The sequence below is a fragment of the Phacochoerus africanus genome, chromosome X, assembly GCF_016906955.1.
Source record: "Phacochoerus africanus isolate WHEZ1 chromosome X, ROS_Pafr_v1, whole genome shotgun sequence".
Classification (NCBI taxonomy): Eukaryota; Metazoa; Chordata; class Mammalia; order Artiodactyla; family Suidae; genus Phacochoerus; species Phacochoerus africanus.
The window spans coordinates 97,434,638-97,457,608 of record NC_062560.1 but is presented as its reverse complement, the minus strand read 5'-3'; the positions used below and the strand labels follow the sequence as shown (position 1 = coordinate 97,457,608).

The following is a 22,971-nucleotide window of genomic DNA, read 5'->3' as shown; positions in this document are numbered from 1 at the left end:
TTTGTTTGAGTTCTATGAAAAATGTCTGTGGTAATTTGATAGGGATTGCATTGATTCTGTATATTGCCTTAGGTAGTATAGTCATTTTGATAAAATTAACTTTTCCAATCCACGAGCATGGTATATCTTTCCATCTATTTGCGTCATCCTTGATTTCTTTCATCAGTGTCTTATAGTTTTCAGAGTACAGGTCTTTTGTCTCTTTAGGTAGGTTTACTCCTAGGTATTTTATTCTTTTGGATGCAATGGTAAATGGGATTGCTTCCCTAATTTCTCGTTCTGCTCTTTCATTGTTAGTGTATAGAAATGCCGTTGATTTCTGTGTATTAATTTTGTGTCCTGCGATGTTGCCCAATTCATGGATGAGCTCTAACAGTTTTCTGGTAGAGTCTTTAGGATTCTCTAGGTATAGTATCATGTCATCTGCAAAGAGGGATAGTTTCACTTCTTCCTTTCCAATTTGGATTCCTTTTATTTCTTTGACTTCTCTGATTGCCATGGATAGGACTTCCAAAACTATGTTGAAGAGTAGTGGCAAGAGTGGACATCCTTGTCTTGTTCCTGATCTCAGTGGGAATTCTTTCAGCTTTTCACCATTGGGAATGATGTTTGCTGTGGGTTTGTCATATATGGCCTTTATTAGGTTGAGGTAGGTTCCTGCTATGCCCACTTTCTGAAGGGTTTTTATGAGAAATGGGTGTTGGATTTTGTCAAAGGCTTTTTCCCCATCTATTGAGAGGATCATATGGTTTTTATTCTTCAGTTTGTTTATGTGGTGCAAAAACACAAGCACATAGAGACTACACAACATTCTACTAAACAACCAATGGATCACTGAAGAAATCAAAGTGGAAATTAAAAAACACTTAGCAGCAAATGACAACAAAGAGACAACACTCCAAAACCTATGGGATGCAGCAAAAGCCATTCTAAGAGGAAAGTTCATAGCAATACAAGCCCACCTCAGGAAACAAGAAAAAGCTCAAATAAACAAGCTTACTTTACATCTAAAGCAGCTCAAGAGAGAAGAACAGACAAAACCTAAAGTTAATAGAAGGAAGGAAATCATAAAGTTCAGAGCAGAAATCAATGAAATAGAAATAACGAAAACCATAGAAAAGATCAATGAAACCTAAAGCTGGTTCTTTGAAAAGATCAACAAAATTGATAAACCCTTAGCCAGACTCAACAAGAAAAAAAGAGAGAGGACTCAAATCGATAAAATTAGAAATGAAAAATAAGTAATAACAGACATCACAGAAATACAAAGGATCATAAGAGACTAATATATGCAATTATACACCAATAAAGTGGAAAACCTAGAAGAAATGGACAAATTCTTAGAAAAGTACAATCTTCCAAGACTAAACCAAGATGAAATAGAAAAGATGAATGGACCAATCACAAGAACTGAAATTGAAACTGTGATTAAAAAACTTCCAAAAAAAAGTAATTGTAATGTATACATGTAAGGATAACTTGATCCCCTTGCTGTACAGTGGGAAAATAAAATAAAATAAAGAAATGGAAAAAAAAAAACTTCCAACAAACAAAAGTCCCCAGGACCAGATGGCTTCACAGGTGAATCCTATCAAACATTCAGAGAAGAGCTAACACATATCCTTCTGAAACTATTCCAAAAAATTGCAGAGGAAGGAACACTCCCAAACTCATTCTATGAGGCCACCATCACCCTGATAACAAAACCAGACAAAGATTCCACAAAAAAAAGAAAACTACAGGCCAATTTCACTGATGAACATCAATGCAGATATCCTCAACAGAATACTCACAAACTGCATCCAACAATACATCAAAAGAATTGTACATCATGATCAAATGGGATTTATCCCAGGAATGCAAGGGAGTTTTCTGGATTTAAAAGGCCATTCTTGAAGGCTCCTTCATCATGATGTAATCACCTCCTAAAGGCCCCATCTCCTAATACTATCACAATGGAGGTTAGGATTTTAGCACTCAATTTTTAAAAATTTGCAAAAGATAAAATATTGACTAAAAACTAAGAAAAAATCAGCTATATAAAAAACATGTAAAATCTGGATATTTGGGGGATATAAAATATTCAGTCAAATAAGATGTTTTAATTGTAAAATCAACTGCAATATTAGAGGCAGATTTATAGCAATTGCATCACATCAAGCAATGGTATGCAACTTTGTTTTAGACCAATAACACTCCACTTAAAGTAGAAAATCTAGATAACATGTGAGATATCATCGAATGAAAACTATCAAGATGAAATGCACTTGTGAGGACAAGATCTCCAACAGAAGGGAAATCAAGAGGGTGAGACTGATTTGGCATCGCTTTTCCCCTCCAAGCATTCGTCCCATTCACATTCAATGACTGAGAGACTGAAAAGATGAGACTATTTTCAGTATCCCAGACAGATCAGGAGGGAAAAACTTTGAGTATGATACCTGACAATGAGGAAGAACCCCGGTATAAACATCTGAGGCTTTAAGTGGGACCCTGAAGAGTAAGGGTAAACTTGAAATAGACCAGCCCTCAAAGAAACTAAAGCCAGCTTTAAATCAGATAAATCCCTGACTGGAATAAAATAATCTGACTTAGCTTAATTGAATGTCAGAAACAAAATTGTCCCTTGAACATAACAATATCCAGAGCTTCAATAATCCCAACTATTTCATCATACACAATGATCAGCACCCAATAAGGTATGTAAAAAGTACAAAATTGACTTAAAACTAAGCAAAATCAACTAGATAAACAATCATGCCAAATCAGGATACTGTACTTTTTAACATGTGAACTTTTAAAAAAGCACTGATTAAGAAATTTAGGGGCAAGGTGGAGAATTCAGGAGAGAACTAGGAACTAAAACAAACAATAAAATAGGAATTCTAGAATGAGAAAACATGATTAAAAATATGAACCAATGGATGGGTTTAACAGCATATTAGAGATGAAGAGAGAGGAAAAATTACAGTGTGTGATGATTTAGGAGAAACTATACCGAAGCAAGTGAGAGACAAAATAACAGAAACGAGTCCAAGAAACATAGGAGACATGGGGAAGAATTCCGACATACATGTAACTGGCATCACAAGGAGGGCAATCAGAAAATGGAGCAGAAGCAATAGTAGCAGAGACAATGTCTAAGAATTTTCCAAAATTAAGAGGTAATTACCAACTTACATATTCAGGATATGCTACCCCATGCAGGATAAATGGAAAGAAAACTACATGTAGTTTCATCACAGAAAATCTGCTGAAATCCAAAGATTTTGTCTTAATTGTAAAAGAAGCCAGAGAGAGGGAAAACACTTACTACCTTTACATTTTGAGTTGTTTTGCCCCTCTTGAGTGTTTAAAGGATGACCCACTCTGAGCTCCTTCTGTGGGATCCATATTTGGCTCATATGAGAAACACGTGAAGCACACACCTGTTTATATACAGCCAATCTCTGGAGATTTGAGCTATTTCTAAGCAGCTCTGTCTTTTGTTCGACTATCCTGCATGTCACATCCAGTTTTTCCACTTTAGATTGTTCAGATATGAATCAGATATGGGCACCTTTATCTTCAAGGTATCTCCTCAAGGGAATACATATTCATCTCCTATGAAACCCCATCATTAGGCTTGGTGGAGTGCATTTACCCCCCATTGGCATGGGACAGGGTAGGAGAGATAGATAAAGGTGAGATCATTTAATCCCTTGTAGGCTATGGTAAGGAATGTGTGTGTCTGTGTTTTCTAGTGCAATTGGAATAAGATTACTTGGGGCAGTAAAAGAGATGGCAAGGCAACCAATTAGGAGACTATTGAAATAGTTCAAACTTGGGACTATGGTGGATTGGATTTAAATGGTGATAATATAAAAATAAGTAGACATATTGTAGAAATATTTTGATGATTCTCTTCAAGGTGGCCAGCGCTCCATTCCTATCCATTACTCTGACCCATCTGTTGTTTTTCATGTCAATATATTCTAGCATTTCATATTCTGCTTTTATTATATCGAATTCATGATTTCTTCTACCATGTAAGGAAAGATAAAATATTCTTTGAAATATCATAACTGAACTTGCTAGTAGAATATATCCGAGTTTCTCTTTAACTTGGTCTGTACTACTGATTTTTTTTAAAGTTTCTATATATGATTCTTTTCTCTCTGTTCATCCTTGAAAGTTGCAATATTCACCCATATATGGTATGTGGTATATAGATAACATTCATTAATATTTTGGCTGTACTCACTTTTCTGCTTCCATGAAACCCTTTCCCAGAGACATGAAGTTCAGAGGAGTTGAGTTTCTTCCTATATTCTTGTATTGGCTTTCTGATATCCAGAAGTAAAGTAGTTCCCCAAATGAAAAATATTTGGACATTGTGTTTGCCCCTGGTGCTGTTCACAAATCTAGTTTTTTTCTATAGCAGTGAGGTAGTATGGCACTCCCAGCTTCTGTTGAAATTAGGCAACATGTTTTTATTTGTCCAATAAAATAGAGTGTCACTTACAGGAAGAAACTTTAAGAGATATCATGTGATTCACCATATTTCAGTACTCTAATAATAACAGAAGTTCATACCAAGATGAAGTCTCCATCAACAAGAGTCCTTAAGAAACAACAATGAGCAGAGCCAACTGTGTACCCCCACCAAACTTCCTTGGACTTTAAGCATGTGAGAAAGTTTTATTGTCCTATATTAGGGTTATTAATGCTTTAAAACATAGTTCACCCTTATACAGACATAAGATTAAGTCAACCTCTTACTCTCCTCTGAAACATTTGAGTCTCTAGACATTTGACATTGATAGTGACTGAGAACTCACTTTTTAGGTAGTATTCTCCATTTTTAAGCAGTTAAAATTATTAAGATAGTCTCTTTGTTTTGAACCAAAATTTGCCTTTAACTTCTACTCAAAAGCTAATTTACATACTGGGCTTAATTAATGAACAGACACTTGTCTAAATTTCTTCAATGATATTCTGTAAGTTAGAATTTATAATCTGTCTCAGGAAGTATTTTGTTGAAATTATTTTCTGAAGGAGGCTAAATCCAAAACAACAGAACACATTGAATGTAAATTAAACAGCTCTCTTGAGCAGAAAATGAAATTGGTTCCATGACATGGATTTTAAGGAAGCCCACATAATACAAATAGTGCTGAAAGTGACAGATAAACCTGCAAACTCAATTGATATTCTACCTTGGTGATAACCAGTGAGGAAAATTAGAGTAATATGCATGAACATTATCTCATTCAACTACTTTGATTCTATTATCTAAGCAGAACCAGCAAATATTTTCAAGTAATTAATGACACTTTACTCCAGAAATATCAGTATAGCAGACACTTTTTAAAAAGCACTCCTTTTAATTATTATAGGAAGAGTGCTCTACTCACCATAATCCTATGTTTAAAACTAAATTGGATTGTTTGGATTTCTTCATTATAACAGTGTATTTTACAACTGGTGCAGGGAAATAATTAAGAGCCTACTTGGTACAATTTGAAAATCACTAAAAAAACTCCATTGCCCCAAACTTGTTTTTCAAGGGCTGTTCACATTTTGGGGCTTACAGTATTATTTACTAGTTATTTCTGAGCTCTTAAATATCAATACAAATTAGATAAATGAACAACAAAATAAAAGGAAGAGGAGAAGAACATGGTCTTCAATTTTTTTTTCTTTTTAGGGCTGCACCCATGGCATATGGAGGTTCCCAGGCTAGGGGTCTAATCAGAGCTATAGCTGTCAGCCTACACCACAGCCACAGCAACACCGGATCCTTAACCCACTGAGCGAGGCCAGGGATTGAACCTGAAACCTCATGGTTCCTAGTTGAATTCAATTCTTCTGTGCCCCAATGGGAACTCCAGGTCTTCATTTTTTTTAATGCAAAAGACAAAAAATGTATAAATGTCTCCTTAATTCTCTAGAAATCAAATAATGCAATTATAGCAAGAAGATCCTATTTTTCATCTATGATATAGGTAATTTTGTTTTTACTAACAATATCTATTATTGATGAGTTTTGGAAATGCACCATCTTACTTTTGATAGTAGTGTAGAGTGCCATTCATTTATTCATTTTATATGGTGATTAACATAAAATAAAACATTCCTAAATGGGTAACATGACTCAATGAAGATTAAGAAACTGTCTCAGACATCTCAGGGACAAATGTCTTGGCTGCTACCACCCCCTAGACAAGAAAATTAGACTTGCTGAAATGTTAGTCATGGACGAGAAAAATCTAGAATGTGTAAAGGAGGAAGGGGTTAATATTAATGATATCCTCAGAATCAATAAAAAACAAGCAGAGTATAGCTTCTTCCAATAAACTTTCTATATCAAAACTGGTATAGTGATTGTGACCAGCTACCAACTTCAAGACTAATTGGACTTAATGGAGAACATAATAGTATCAGGCACCTTACATAATCTCAAGATCAACTGTCAATCCAGCCATTCCTATCATGAACAGTTTTGTGTAGGCTTCATCCTATTTCCCACCAACTGCCTCAAGAGGCTTCCACATTTCTCTCCTTTACGACCCTAGGATTTCTGTGATGCTGCAGCATAGGTTACCTCTCAGAGCACTCTCAGCAATTGTATATGTCCTCCCAAGAAGTGTGATGGAGTTACCCAATAGGACAACTCTCAACCACAAGAGAATGAGAATTAATAAGTGCCTTTGATATTTACCCTTCCACAAAAACTTTAGAAATGCATTCTATATGATGCCTCAGAAGTTCCCGAGGGACTGAGCATTAGGCTACCAAGTACTAATTTTCCTTTCTCCTAGATGTCATTCTCCACAAGCCTTCAATCAATCCTGAAAATTCAGATCACTTAAAAAACAACAAAAATAAAACAGTATAAGCACTATAAATCTGAGAGGAAATTATGACTGATAGGACTGACAAATGATTTTCTGTAACTCAATCATAAAAATAAGTACTTTTTGGGATTCTATAAATCTGGGCAAAATAGGAATGGATAACTCCCTAAAATGTTTATTTCTTGCTAATTTTTTTTCAAATTATTTTCTCCCTTTTTTTTTTGTCTTTTTGCCTTTTTCTAGGGCCGCTCCCACGGCCTATGGAGGTTCCCAGGCTAGGAGTCTAATCAGAGCTGCAGCTGCTAGCCTACGCCAGAGCCACAGCAACGCAGGATCCAAGCCACATCTGCAACCTACACCACAGCTCATGGCAACACCAGATCCTTAACCCACTGAGCAAGGCCAGGGACCGAACCCGCAACCTCATGGTTCCTAGTTGGATTCGTTAACCATTGTGCCACGATGGGAACTCCTTCAAATTATTTTCCATGTGCAACCAATCTTATATATTAAGTTATGTTTGCTATTTATTTATTTGGATTTTTGGAAGTTAACATAATAATTAAATTTAAATGGATATTATTTGACCCTGTTTTAGTCCTAGGTATATTTTAAAACAATAAACCATTTTCCTTCACAGTGCAGAGGCTGACAGATGCTTACAACAGTAGGGTAATAGGAATGAAGGAAATGAAAATATTGACTTTTTTGTCTTACTTTAATAAAGATGATAGTAATGTGTTTTGAAAATTCAGGGCAAATTATTCCTTATAGCCTTTAGTCATCCTAATCAAGCAATAGAAAAATAGCACCTTGCTGAGATAGCTTGGGTGTAATCTAAGGGGGGCACCTCTAAGAAGTATTAAGTGCTTATTCATACCACAGTGACTAACTTCCTCTCGGTGATTTCTGAGAATAAGCTGAGTATCCTGAGTACCTTTATTTGACCCACATATATCTCCACTTGTCTAAATGGTTAATTGGATGATTCAGTTCATTTGCTTTTCTATTTATCTGACAATTACCATATACACATTATATGGATTACCCTTTTTCAACAAAATGACATTTCACTGTAAGGCAACACTGAACACAATTTATATTCTTTAATGACTGAGAAGGCACCTTTTGATCTAGTTACAGGACCTCAGAGACATCATGGCAAATCTCGATCATCACAGTGATGTAAAAGGAATTGATTGACCTAATCTTTTGTGATTTCAAAAAAAAATCAATTTCTTTGTTTATATCTTATTTTGGTATATTCCTCCAATATGATATATAGAATAATTTATTCATTAATACTTTGAATATAGCAATAATAGTACTTAATCCATTTCAATATCATTAGCTCTTTTTTTTCCTCGACCACATAAACTGCCATTATTTAACTCCTGACTATTTTTAAGGAGGAATTTGCAATATTCTGGGAAGTTATCTCTTCTTTTTTTCTCAGTTTCAAAGCATTCCAGTTAAAATATAGAAACTAGAGAATTTCCACTAACTAAGCTGATAATGTAGCATAAGTTTAAACCCCATAAATACACAGTTTTATTTAAAGTTGCATCATATAGAACATTAGAAAAAAATTCAGATACTGAAACAATAAAGTTAACTATTCTTTTAAGAATGTGTTATGTAGTTAAACCTAAATAATCTGTAGAGGAATTGGCCATTTGGGGAGTAGTAAATCTTTATTAATGTAAACAGAGACCTCTGATGCATTTATCTCCCCAGTTGAATTTAATAATTATATAAAAACTGTCTGGTAGCAATTCCTGACTCCTTTTTGTTAAGAAAAATATAAAACATTTTTGTAGATACTCTAATTGAATTAAACAGGAAAAGTATAAAGTTCAAGCAACAATGAGTTTCCCATTTCCTTGATGTCCCCTAACCAAAGCATCACACATTAGTAAGCCAGAAGCCCAATGTGGGTTACAAATATCCAACAATTATGCTGATCAGCTGATCAGCTTTTGTCTAATAATCAAGCCATGTGTGGAAATGAACCATCATAGAAACATTTTTACTCTATCCCCAGAAATTTGAAACAGACCTGTTAGAAATTTGTTTTAAAAAGTGATTTGTTTTACCTGTGTTTCTATCCCACTAGTCAATATAAACAAAGTCAATTGCGGTTTGTTGAGGCTTTTTAAACTTTTTTAAATTTTAGAGACGTACTTCTAATTTAAGTCATTGATATTTGCTTTCAAATACTATTGATTTTGATTCTTATAGAGTCTATTATTTATCTACTCAATATATATTTTCCTTAATAACCGTAGCATTGTTTTAGTTGTGATACAAATATACCCAGTAAAAAATACTTTATTTCCCTAGTTCTTTTACAATTAGGTGTGGTCCTAGACTTAATGTACACAGAAGTTAAGGATAAAACTATTTTGAGTGTTTCTAAAAAAAGGGGAAAATACATAGCTGCATTTCCCCTGAATACCCTGTTTTCTTTCTTCTTGTCAGGATGGTTAATAGCTGGAGATTCATAATCCATTTTCAGCTAAAAATTATATATTAAGACTATTACAGGAGAAAGAAAGAAATTGGGAGTTCCTGTCATGGCTCAGCTGTTAATGAACCCAGCTAATATCCATGAGGATACAGGCTCAATCCCTGTCCTTGCTCAGTGGGTTAAGGATCTGGCATTGCTGAGAGCTGTGATGTAGGTTGAAGATGCAGCTCAGATCCTACATTGCTGTGTCTGTGCCATAGGCCAGCAGCTGCAGCTCCAATTCAACCCCTAGTATGGGAATCTCTCTATGCCATGGGTGCGGCCCTAAAAAGACAAAAAGAAGAAGAAGAAGAAGAAAGAAAGAAATTGAATCTCTATGTCCCCAAGGTATCTCTGTATCAGTTACATACTGCCTATCTCAGAATTATTTTAACATGAGAGGGAAATGGCTCCTATCGTGTTTAAGTTTCTCTTATTTTAGGTTTTTCTGTTATAACCAGCTAAAACATGTCTTACCTGATATGATATGATATATTCATGAATTAGGATATTTTTAATAAGAAAAAGTAAATAACATAAATTTAACTGACCTTCACATGCCTCAAACAATGAAGGCTGAAATCAATCAAACAATAGTCTCACTCAAAAGTTTAGCTCCTGAATATAAAGAACTTGGAAGTGATCACTACTATCCTTACAGTAAATTAAAAAAGCTGAACAAGTTGAAAATAATTTTTTCTTTGACCTGTGAGAGAACCAAGGTCATTGAGTAAACCACCATCCTGAAATATGGAGATACAAGAACTTTCAGTGAGTCACAGGTGAGATCTCCTCAAATGGAGCAGAAACCACTAAAGTCATAAATCAGTAGCTGTACATCAATGGAAATTTTGACAAATTGCTGGAGGCTGAATGTGGGCCAATGTGAAAATAAGAAACTCCTAGGGGCCACAGTCTTAGGGATACCCCCACACTTTCAATGGAGTTTACCTCCAGGAACCTTGCTAGGTTTTCAGTGTGAAAAGCTAAGAAAAAAATCTCATGATCTGGCAGGCAGATGGGAAAACTAACCATTCTGAAATATTCACAGGGTATTCTTTAGAAAAGCCGACTTTTCAGGGGAAAAGATTTTACCAGAGCCTTGTCCCAGATCCCTAAGATAATGGAATTATTTTCACTCTAGCCTCCTCTAGTCTTCCCAGATCACCTAAGGGGAAGCTGAGAAAGAAAAAAAAAAGAAGTTATACAAGAAAGAAAAAAAAAAGCACTTATAAAGGTAACAGATGAAAGCACAGGCCCAGTAAAAGAATGAGATTTAAATAGATGATTATATAGGACTCCTCTACCTTCACATTTTGACACCACAGCACCAGTACAAATAACAGTAGATCACAGCTGAAAAGACCTGTAAGCCATATACTTTTATTTTAAGAGGAGTACTTAGGGGATTCCAAAGTTAAGAGTGGTGACAAAAATAAGGGAACTAGAGGAATTTAGAGTCTCTGGCAACTACAACTATAGTAAATATTTTTAAAAGTCTGACTCCTAGCCAGATTAACATAAATTCTCACACTAGTGGCCTACTTCCCTCAGTTTTTATTATCGAATACTACATATCTAACCTTCAAAATAATATTACATGGAAGGAAGAGACAAAGCAAATATTAGATATGACAGGGATTTTGGAATTCTCAGACTAAGCATTTAAAATAACTATGATTAATATTCTAAGGAATCTACTGGAAAAAATACAAAATGTAAAAACAGCTAAGTAATTCAGAAAGACAGAAACTCTAAAACAGAATTTAAAATGAATTCTAGAAATCAAAAACATTGTAACATAAATGAAGAATGCCTTTGATGGGCTCTTAAGTAGTTCAGACATAGTGAGAAGAGAATCGGTTAGCTTAATGATAAGTCAGTGGAAACTTCCCAAACTGAAATGTGAAGAGAAAAAAAATAATGAAAAAATATAGTGCAGGATATGTAAGAACTGCATGACAATACCAAAAGGAAACTGTCAAAGGACAATATCAAGTATAAGCACATATGGGGTATAAGAAGGAGACAGGTTTGGAACTTTCCAAAATTAATAACAGAAAACAAACTACAGATCCAAAAAATTCAGAGAACACAAACCAGAATAAATTCAAAAGTACTACACATAGGCGTGCCATAATAAAACTGCAATAAAAAGAAAAAAAACTTAAAAGAAGCCAAATTGTGTGAGGGGGAACCCACCTTGCTTATTTAGGAAAAATAATAAGATTTATAGCAGGTCCTCATAAGCATAAAAACAAGAAGAAAGTGGAGTAGAATATTTAAAGTATTTAAAAAAAAGATGGAATTCTATATCCAATTAAACTATCCTTCAAAAGTGAAAGAGCACCACTACACATCTATTAGAATGACAAAATACCAAAACACTGACCAAACCAAACTCTGGCAAGGATGTGGAGCAATAGGAACTCTCATTTATTGTTAATGAGAATACAAAATTGTATAGTCACTTCAGAAGATAGTTTGGCAGTTTCTTACAGAACTAAACATATTCTTACCATATGATTCAACAATCACACTCCTTGATACGTACCCAAATGAATTAAAAACATGTCCACATAAAAATATACAAACGGATCTTTACAGCATTTTTATGTATAATTGACAAAACCTGAAAGCAGTAAGACATCCTTCAGTAGATGAATGGATAAATAAGCTCTGTTACATCCAGACAATGGGATATTATTCAGCACTAAAAAAACTGATCTATAAAACTATGAAAAGACAGAAAGTAACCTTAAGTTCATACTACTAACTGAAAGAAACAAAATCAAAAGGGTTATATACTATATGATTCCAATTATATGTCATTCTGGAGAAAGTAAACTGTGGAGAAAGTAAAAACCAAAAACAAAAACAAAAACAAAAACAAAAACAAAAAACAGTGGTTTCCAGGAGTTAGAGAGAAGGGAGTGATGCAAATGCAAAGCACAGTGGATTTTTAGGGCAGTGAAATTATTCTATGTAGTATTATAACGGAAGATACATGTCCTCATATATTTGTCAAAATCTGTAGGGTATACAGCATCAAGAATGAATGCTAATGTGCAGCAACAATGGAGAACAGTTTGGAGGTTGGTTAAAAAACTAAAGATAAAGCAGGAGGCATTAACTCTCCCAGACTTCAGGCAATATTACAAAGCTACAGTAATCAAGACAGTGTGGTACTGGTACCAAAACAGACATACAGATGAATGGAACAGAATAGAGAACCCAGAAATAAATCCAGACACCTATGGTCAATTAATCTTCAACAAAGGAGGCAAGAATATAAAGTCAGAAAAAGACAGTCTCTTCAGCAAGTGGTGCTGGGAAAACTGGACAGCTGCATGTAAATCAATGAAACTAGAACACACTCTCACACCATGCACAAAAATAAACTCAGAATGGCTTGGAGTTCCCGTGGTGGTGCAGTGGTTAACAAATCCGACTAGGAACCATGAGGTTGCGGGTTGGATCCCTGCCCTTGCTCAATGGGTTAACGATTAGGCATTGCCGTGAGCTGTAGTGTAGGTTGCAGACGCGGCTCGGATCCTGCATTGCTGTGGCTCTGGTGTAGGCTGGCAGCTACAGCTCTGATAAGATCCCTAGCCTGGGAACCTCCATATGCTGTGGGAGCGGTCCAAGAAATAGCAAAAAGACAAAAAAAAAGGCTTAAAGACATAAACATGAGATATGACACTGTAAAACTACTAGAAGAGAACATAGGCAAAACATTCTCTGACATTAACCCTACACATGTTTTCTTAGGTCAGTCTCCCAAGGCAATAGAAATAAAAACAAAAATATACCAATAGGACCTAATCAAACTTACAAGCAAAGAAAACCATTTTTTAAAAAAAACTGAAAGGACAATCTATGGAATGGGAGAAAATACTGGCAAACAATGCAACTGGCAAGGGCTTAATATGCAAAACTTAACAAACAACTCATAAAATTCAACAACAAAAAAACAAACAACCCAACCAAAAAGTGAGCAGAAAACCTAAATGGACATTTCTCCAAAGAAGACATATGGATGGCTAGCAGGCACATGAAAGTATGCTCAACATCACTAATTTTTAGAGAAATACAAATCAAAACTACAATGAGGTACCACGTCACACCAGTCAGAATGGCCATCATTAATAAATCTACAAATAATAAATGCTAAAGAGGGTGTGGAGAAAACGGAACCCTCCTTCGCTGCTGGTGGGAATGTATATTGGTACAATCACTATGGAAAACAGTATGGAGGCTCCTCAGAAAACTAAATATAGAACTAGCATGTGATCCAGCAATCTCTCTCCTGGGCATTTATCCAGACAAAACTGTAATTCAAAAAGACAGGAAAATCTTTTGCCAATGCATCTATTTTCTCCAATTCATATTTACTTTTACTTGGCACTGAAAATAAAGGATTTTTTTTCGGTTAATAGAGTTTAGTATAACGAGTCTATTAATAATGCTCTTAAATTCAGCACAGTTACATACTGCTATTTTACAAGTAGTCTTTTGTTCACTCACAGCATGTATTTAAACACTAGTGCTTCTTCTAAAAAAGTATAACCTACTTTGTAATATGGACCTCTGCTACTTCCACAACTTTTTAGGCAGCAGTGTTAAGATTTCTTAAAGCACGGTATTCTGAGTGATCCTTCCATATTGCAGTATCATAGTTCAATTTTACATAATACATATTACATATAAGAAGAATATATGCTCATAAGTGCTTTCAAGATATAATAGTACTTTCATTAATATATTATTCTAGAATTTACAAGATACTTTCCATCTATTACCTCTTCTGAACGTCTCAACAAGCCCAGATGTTGATATTGCTATAAATTTTTATATTCACTTTACAAAGGAGGACACTGAAATTTTTAAAAGTTAAATGACTCGCTTATTTAAAAATTTACACCCTTTTATATATATTCACTTCTGTGAAACATTTCAAAATACAGAGAGAGCCAGAAGGTGTTGACCACAGTGTTTCAAATAAGGAACTGAATAAATATATTTCCAGTCAAAGGATTATTTTTCAGCAAGTAGTTAATTAAAAATTATATAATTCAAAAATATTTATTCAACATCTATAATATATCATCCATTGAACAAGGCACACATGGACTTTGCTCTTTTGAAAATTACATTCAAGTGAGGACAGTTAGAAATTAAAATTAATATATAAATAAGCAAGAACACATCAGAATATAACAAGGTCTCTGCAAAAAATGAAAGAAAAAAGAAAATGGGGTCATGTGATGATATTGAAATGATAATTATAAAAGTGTCTGATACAGAAACAATCATTGTGATTGCTGTTGAGTAACATGCCAAAATAATAATGCTAAAAATATAAGTGGAAATGCATTACAGCATTTAATGCAAACTGTAACAGCTATGTAAAATACAATGCACAGAAAAAGAAGACTGGAAAAAATACTCCAAGATGTTCATACTGTTCATCTTAAGGCATTCTAGTTAGTTATTTTTCCTCTTTATAAAATGAAAATAATTAGATATAACAATTATAGTATGAACACCTTTTCCAGCCTTATTTTTCTGTGCATTATATTTTACTTAGCACTTATGATGAAGCATGATAATGTGAGAAAATAACATTATATTAACAATATTTAAATTTTTTGTTATTGAGTTTTATAAATTTTCTGTGTATTCTAGATATTAATTCCTATCCATTACATGGTTTGCAAATAGTTTTTCCCATTCTGTTGGCTGCCTTAGCACTCTTGATTGTTTCCTTTGTTGTGCAGAAGCTTTTTAGTTTAATACAGTCCCATTTGTCTATTTTTGTTTGTGTTATATGTTTATAGTGTCATATCCAAAAATAATTGCCCAATCATCATGAACATTTTAATTTATGTTTTCTTTGAGGATTTTTATTTATTTTTTTATTTACTTTTTTTTGTCTTTTTGCTATTTCTTTGGGCTGCTCCTGTGGCATATGGAGGTTCCCAAGCTAGGGGTCGAATCGGAGCTGTAGCCACTGGCCTACGCCAGAGCAAGCCACAGCAACGTGGGATCTGAGCCGCGTCTGCAACCTACACCACAGCTCACAGCAACACCAGATCATTAACCCACTGAGCAAGGGCAGGGACCGAACCCACAACCTCATGGTTCCTAGTCGGATTCGTTAACCACTGTGCCATGACGGGAACTCCCACTTTGAGGATTTTTATAGCTTATTTCCTATTTAGGTCTTTAATCCATTTTGAGTTAATTTTTGTATATAGTTTAAGGGTCCAATTTCATTCTTTTGCTTGTAGATATCCCAATTTCCCAATACCATTGTTGAAGAAACTATCATTCCCCATTTTACAGTTCTTGTTGAGGATAAATAAACAATATATGTGAGAGTTATTTCTAGGTTCTCTCTCTGTTTCAATAGTGAATACATCTGTCTAGTCAACATCATACTGCTTTGATTATTGTAGCTTTATAATATGTTTGAAATCAGGAAGTGTGAGGCCTCCAGCTTTGTCTTTTTTCTCAAATTGTTTTGGCTATTCAGGGTCTTGTGAGATTCAATATGAATTTTAGGATTTTTTTATTATTTATCACAAAGTGCCACTGGGATTTTGATAGGGATTGCATTGACTCTGTAGATTGATTTAGGTAGTTTGGACATTTTCATAGTATTAAATCTTTCAGTCTGTGAATAAGTTATATCTTTTCATTCATTTGTATGTTTAATAATTTCTTTCAACAATCTTTTTTAGTTTCCAGTCCACAAGTCTTTTGCCTCTTTGATTAACTTTATTCCTAATTATTTTATTCTTTTTGATACTATAGTAAATGGAACTATTTTCACAACTTTTTCAGATTGTTCATTGTTAGTTTATGGAAATACAACTGATTTTTGAACATTGACTTTGTATTCTTCAAATTTACCCAATTTATTAATTATAACAGAGTTTTATGGAAATTTCAAGGTTTCTTTCTACATTTAAGTTTATGTTATCTTTGAACAGAGATAATTATACTTCTTTCTCTCCAATTTGGATACCTTTTATTTTCATTACTTACCTAACTGCTCTGGGTAGGACTTCCAGTACTTTGTTAATTAAAAGTGGTAAGAGTGAACATCCTTTCCTTCATCTGATTTTAAAGGAGAAGACTACCACAGACAACTATATGCCAATGAAATGGACAACTTAGAAGAAATGGACAAATTCTTAGAAAGGTAAAACCTTCTAAGACTAAACCAGAAAGAAATAGAAAAGGTGAACAGACCAATCACAAGTATTGAAATTGAAACTGTGATTTAAAAACTTCGAACAAACAAAAGTCCAGGACCAGAAGGCTTCATGGTGAATTCTATCAAACATTTAGAGAAGAGTTAACACCTATCCTTTTGAAACTACTCCCAAAAATTGCAGAGGCAGGAACACTTCCTAATTCATTCTATGAGGCCACCATCATCCTTATACCAAAACCAAACAATGATACCACACACATACACACACACACACAAAGAAAATTACAGGCCAGGAGTTCCCATCATGGCTCAGTGGTAACAAACCTGACTAGTATTCATGAGGACGCAGGTTCAATCCCTGGCCTTGTTCAGTGGGTTAAGGATCTGGCTTTGCCATGAGCTGTGGTATAGGTCACAGATGTCACTTGTATCTGGCATGGCTGTGGCATAGGCTGGCCACAGCTCCAATTTGACCTAGCCTGAGAACTTCCATATGCCATGGGTATGGCCCTAAATTAAAGACAAAAAAAGAAAAGAAAAGAAAATTACAGGCCAATATCACTGATGAAAATAGACGCAAAAGTCCTCAATAAAATACTAGCAAACCAAATCCAACACATTAAAAGGGTTCACACACCATGATCAAGGGGGATTTATCCCAGGGATGCAAGGATTTTTCAATATCCACAAATCAATTAATATGATACACCATATTAACAAACTGAAAAATAAAAAACATACGATTATCTCAATGGATGCAGAAAATGCTTTTGACAAAATTCAACACCCATTCATGATGAAAGCCCTCTATAAAATGGGCATAGAGGGAACGTACATCAACATAACAAAGGTCATATAAGACAAACCCACAGCTAATATCATTTTCAATGGTGAAAAGCTGCTGAGATTAGGAACAAATCAAGTATATCCACTCTCACCACTTTTATTCAACATTGTTTTGGAAGTCCTAGCCATGGCAATCAGAGAAGAAAAAGAAATAAAAGGAATCCAAATTAGAAAGGAAAAAGTAAAACTATCAGTGTTTGCAGATGAAGTGATACTACCCCTAGAAAATCTTAAAAATGCTACCCAAAAACTTTTAGAGCTCATCAATGAATTTGGTAACATTGCAGGATACAAAATTAATACACAGAAATTGATCGTATTTCTATATATTAACAATGAAAGATCAGAGAGAGAAATTGGGGAAACAATCCCAATTACCATTGCATCAAAAAGAATAAAATACCTAGGAACAAAACTGTCTAAACAGAAAAAAGACCTGTACTCTGAAAACTATGAGATGGTAATGAAATAAATCAAAGATGACACAAACAGATTGAAAGATATACCATGCTCTTGGATTGGAAGAATCACTATTGTCAAAATGACTACACTACACAAGGTAATCTATAGATTCAACATAATCCCTATCAAATTACCAATGGTACTTTTCACAGAACTAGAACAAAAATTTTAAAAATCTGTATGGAAACACAAAAGACTCCAAATAAGCAAAGCAATCCTAAGAAAGAAAAATGGAACTGGAGAAATTAGGCTCCCTAACTTCAGGTTATACTCAAAGCTATAGTCATAAAGTACTTTTTAATTAAGGTATGTACATTGTTTTTTAGACATAATGCTATTGCACACTTAAAAGACTACAGTATAGTATAAACATAACTTTTATATTCAGTGGGAAACAAAAAAATCATGATTCGCTTTATTGCAATATTCACTTTATCGTGGTGGTCTGAAACCACACTCGCAATATCTGTGAAGTATGTATATACTGTATTTCCAAGGTTTCTCTATCTTCTCATGTTGTTGGACCACGATTCTAAGCATCTGGTCACTGTTTTTCATTTGACTATCTATTGCAGACAATGTCTTGCGTTGAGCAATAGGAATCTAGCAATTAATATTGAATATCCTATATCTTCAAAAAACAGATGGTGTTCTGGAGGAGATGAAATGAAATTTCATATGAAATGAAATATGAAATTTCCTTTGTATATGAAATTTCCTTTGGAAGTGTCAAGGAGGGACCAAGTAATTTCAATAATGGGAAAAAGGGAGGGTGGTTTTTGAAACTCTACTCCCTCTTTTTATTAGTTTAGTTTAATCATTCCTGGAGTACAATCCAACATTTACCTACATTTTATACAATAGCAGTTAATATTTACTAATGGCTTAATATATGCCCCATACAGATTAATTATGCAAGTAACCCAAACATTTGCAGAAATAACTCTGTCTTTTGACATTTAGATAAATTAGTTTAAGCATGTATTACTCATTCTTTAGAGACTAACACCCTCCCCCAAATTAATGTCCATGTAAGGACTTTTCCACTTCCAATTTTAAGCCCCTGCTTTCACTGACATCTGAATCTTATTCTCTAATATCATACCAGTATTTTTTTCTTCTCTGTACTAAACCATTTATAGTAACTATTTACAAAAGTTATGCTTGTGTGTAGCATACTTTACTAAAGGTTTGAGGAGGTAGAAGGATTTTACATGGTGAGAATACCAGAACTTAAAATAAGTTATTTTGTTCTTAAAAGCCTTTGGCCACCCTAACACTGAACATTTTGAGTAACCACCTTCTCCATAGTTCAGAATTCTGTAATTTCAACTGATTATCTCTCCATTTCTTTATCTTTCATGACCCATAAAATTGAATCACTTCTCAAGCAGAGTTTTGATTTTTTTTAATTCATCATTATTATTATTTTTTTGAAGATGTTCTTATACTAAACTTTATTCACAGAAATTTATTTTATCTTTCACAGGGTGGTATAGTTAATGGGGACATAAAACTCATGTTCTTTTTAATAACAGAAGGCATTGTTTTTAAGATAATATGCTTATTCTTTTTTTTTATAATTTTTTTATTTTCCCACTGTACAGCAAAGGGGTCAGGTTATCCTTACATGTATACATTACAATTACATTTTTCCCCCACCCTTTCTTCTGTTGCAACATGAGTATCTAGACAAAGTTCTCAATGCTATTCAGCAGGATCTCCTTGTAAATCTATTCTAAGTTGTGTCTGATAAGCACAAGCTCCGGATCCCTCCCACTCCCTCCCCCTCCCATCAGGCAGCCACAAGTCTCTTCTCCAAGTCCATGATTTTCTTTTCTGAAAGCAGGAGTCTCAATGCTCATATCAGACAAAATAGACTTTAAAACAAAAGACATAAAGAAAGACAAAGAAGGACACTACTTAATGATTAAGGGATCCATCCAAGGAGAGGATGTTACTATCATCAACATATATGCCCCAAATACAGGAGCACCCAGATACATACAACAAATATTAACAGACATAAAGGGAGATATTGATGAGAATACAATCATAGTAAGAGACCTTAATACCCCCCTCACATCAATGGACAGATCCTCTAGACAGAACACCAATAAAACAACAGAGATCCTAAAGGAAACAATAGAAAAGTTAGGCTTCATTGATATCTTCAGGACACTACATCCAAAAAAAGCAGAATACACATTCTTCTCAAATGCTCATGGAACATTCTCAAGAATCGACCACATATTGGGACACAAAGCTAACCTCAATAAATTTAGGAGCATAGAAATTATCTCAAGTATCTTCTCTGACCACAATGCCATGAAATTAGAGTTTTGATTTTTTAATTGCCATTTTCTAAAATATAATTTTAGGATCTTATCTTCATAGATAAATAAATAGTTAGTCTCTGCTCCTCCCCATTAAACAGTCACATCTTCTTGTGCAATACCAGCCATGACCCTGAGACACAATAGTGAAAGTCAAAATAAATGAATTTGGCTGTTTCGGGCACCTGGTCACCAGGGCTGCTTTCAACTATGGCAAAGTGAATATTGCCTATGATAAATGCTTCATTGACCTCAACTTCAAAGTTCTGCTGTTCCTGTGTGACTCCACCCATGGCAAGTTCAATAGCACAGTCCAGTCTAAGATGGGGAAGCCTGTCATCGGTGGAAAGCCCATCTCCATTTTCCAGCATCCTGACAACATCAAATAGGGTGCTGCTGCTGCTGAGTATGTTGTAGAGTCCACTAGTGTCTTTACTACCTTGGAGATGGCTGGGGCTCACATGAAGTGTAGAGGCAAAAGGGTAGAACAATATCTGTCCCTTCTGCTGGTTCCCAATATTTGTGATGAGCACGAACCTTATGAAGTACAACTCCCTCAGGAAGATCAGCAACACCTCCTGTACTACCATCTGTTTGGCACCCCTGGCCAGTGTCATTGTGGAGGGACTCATGGCCACATTTCATACCATCACTGCCACCCAGAAGACCATGGATAGGCCCCCTGGGAAACTGTGCTATGATGGATAAGGGACTACCCAGAACATCATTCTTGCTTCTATGGGCACTAAGAAGTCTAAATAGGAAGTTCACTGGCATGATCTTCCCTATCCCTACTCTTAATGATTTTGATGTTGATCTGAGCTACTGCCTAGAGAAAGCTGCTAAATATGATGGCATTGAGAAGAGTTGAAGCAGTCATTGGAAGCCCCCCTAAAAACCACGCTGGACTACACTGAGGACCAAGTCTTCTCCTGTGAATTTAGCAGTGACACCCACTCTCCTTCCTTAGTTGTGAGGGCTGGCATTACCATCAACAACTACTTTGTCAAGCTCATTTACTGGTATGACAATGAATTTGGCTATAGTGACAGAGTAGTGGGCTTTATGTCCACATAGACTCTGAGGAGTAAGGTCCTCCTGGACCTCCACACCCAGCAAGAGCATGAGAAAGGCCCTCAGCTGCTGGGGAGTCCTTCACCCAACTTGATTCCCAAACATACTGAGAATATCTGAATCTTTCCATTCCAGACCTCCTAACAAAGGGGAGGGTCTTAGTGATCCTTGCCCTTGTCATGTACCATCGATAGAAAATACACTGCACCTAGCCTAAATAAATTTCTTTTTCTAAATACAGTTCCTTTCATGAGAGAAATTTTATTAACTGTTCAAGTGATATATTATCACTCTGCTACACACATTTTGTTTTGTTTACTTTTCATGATAACCCAGTGAACTATGCATATTATCTCCATTTTATAGATTAGAAAATACTGAGTAAAGTTACTTGAAGTTGGAAAATTACAGATACAAGAATAGAATCAAAATCTGATTCCAAAGGAATCCTGCGCTATTATGATGTGTGTATGCGTGTCTGTTTCTATTTACATATCCCACCCTGCCTAATTAGGAAAAATCTCACAACTTGAATCTGCAAAATAAGAAGTCACTATCATTTATTTAAAATAGGAGTGTTATATAGAATTGGAGCCAATAACCATCTTTTTCCATCCCTGGAATTTAGTAAAACATTTGTGTTTTGTTTGGTTTGGTTTGGGTTTCTATTTCTACATACTACTACTTAGAGGAGAGAGAAATCACTTGACAAGTATGCTCACAGAATTCTAATCTGTGACTTCTAATTGAAGAGGGGTTATTAACAATTTCAAGGTCTTCTCTAAGCATAGTCTTCTACAAGAAAAAAATTACCAGTAAATTTGAATTCTACTCTTTAGAAGATATATAAAGATGCAATTCTTTGAATAAAGTTTCCACATTAAAACCAACCAGAGTTTAGAAATAAGAATCAGTTGCTGCAATTAATATGATTGGATGTTTGAGAAAATTGTGGTTGCCAATACTGTAGAGAGAGCAATTGAAACTTTATATAGTTTTAATTTAATACAGTGGATAGAGAGAAAAGGTGCCTCTCCTTGCTTTTATAAACATTCAGTAAATGTTTACTACACTGAGCCAAAACTAGAAAGAAAAATATTTTTAAGATACATGTTCATATTCCAAAACTTTCATAAAACATACTTATACACATAGAGAAGAAAGATCAATTTTTTTTAAAAAAAAGTTAGGAGCTAGTAAAGAAAAATTTGTGTTTAAATGTAATTTTTTTTTGTCTTTTTAGGGCCACATATGCAGCACATGGAAGTTCCCAGGCTAGGGGTGGAATTGGAGCGATAGCTGCCAGCCTGTGCCACAGCCACAGCAACATGGGATCCAGGCCGCATCTGTGACTTACACCACAGCTCATGGCAACACAGAATCCTTAACCCACTGAGCGAAGCCAGCGACCAAACCCTCATCCTCATGTATACCAGTCAGATTCATTAACTACTGAGCCAAACGGGAACTCCTAATATAATTCTGAGTTGAAGCACATTTAAGGCAAGTATTAGTAGGCTGTGGGTATGAAGAATTAAACCATGATACCTCTAAGAACATAAAAAAATTCAGTAAGGCTTCATTTCTCTTGCAGAGTTTCAGAACTGAATATATGAAATTGAGTGGCACTAGTCACAGATGGAAGGAGGTTGCCTTGTTCCCTTTAACTATTAAACTTCA

At 34.9% G+C, this 22,971-nt stretch overlaps 1 pseudogene; it reads left to right on the top strand.

Annotated features, from left to right (window-relative positions):
- LOC125118102 (glyceraldehyde-3-phosphate dehydrogenase-like) overlaps window positions 1-21,294 on the top strand; it is a 39,179-nt pseudogene extending 17,885 nt beyond the window's left edge.
- The last annotated feature ends 1,677 nt before the right edge of the window (window positions 21,295-22,971 follow it).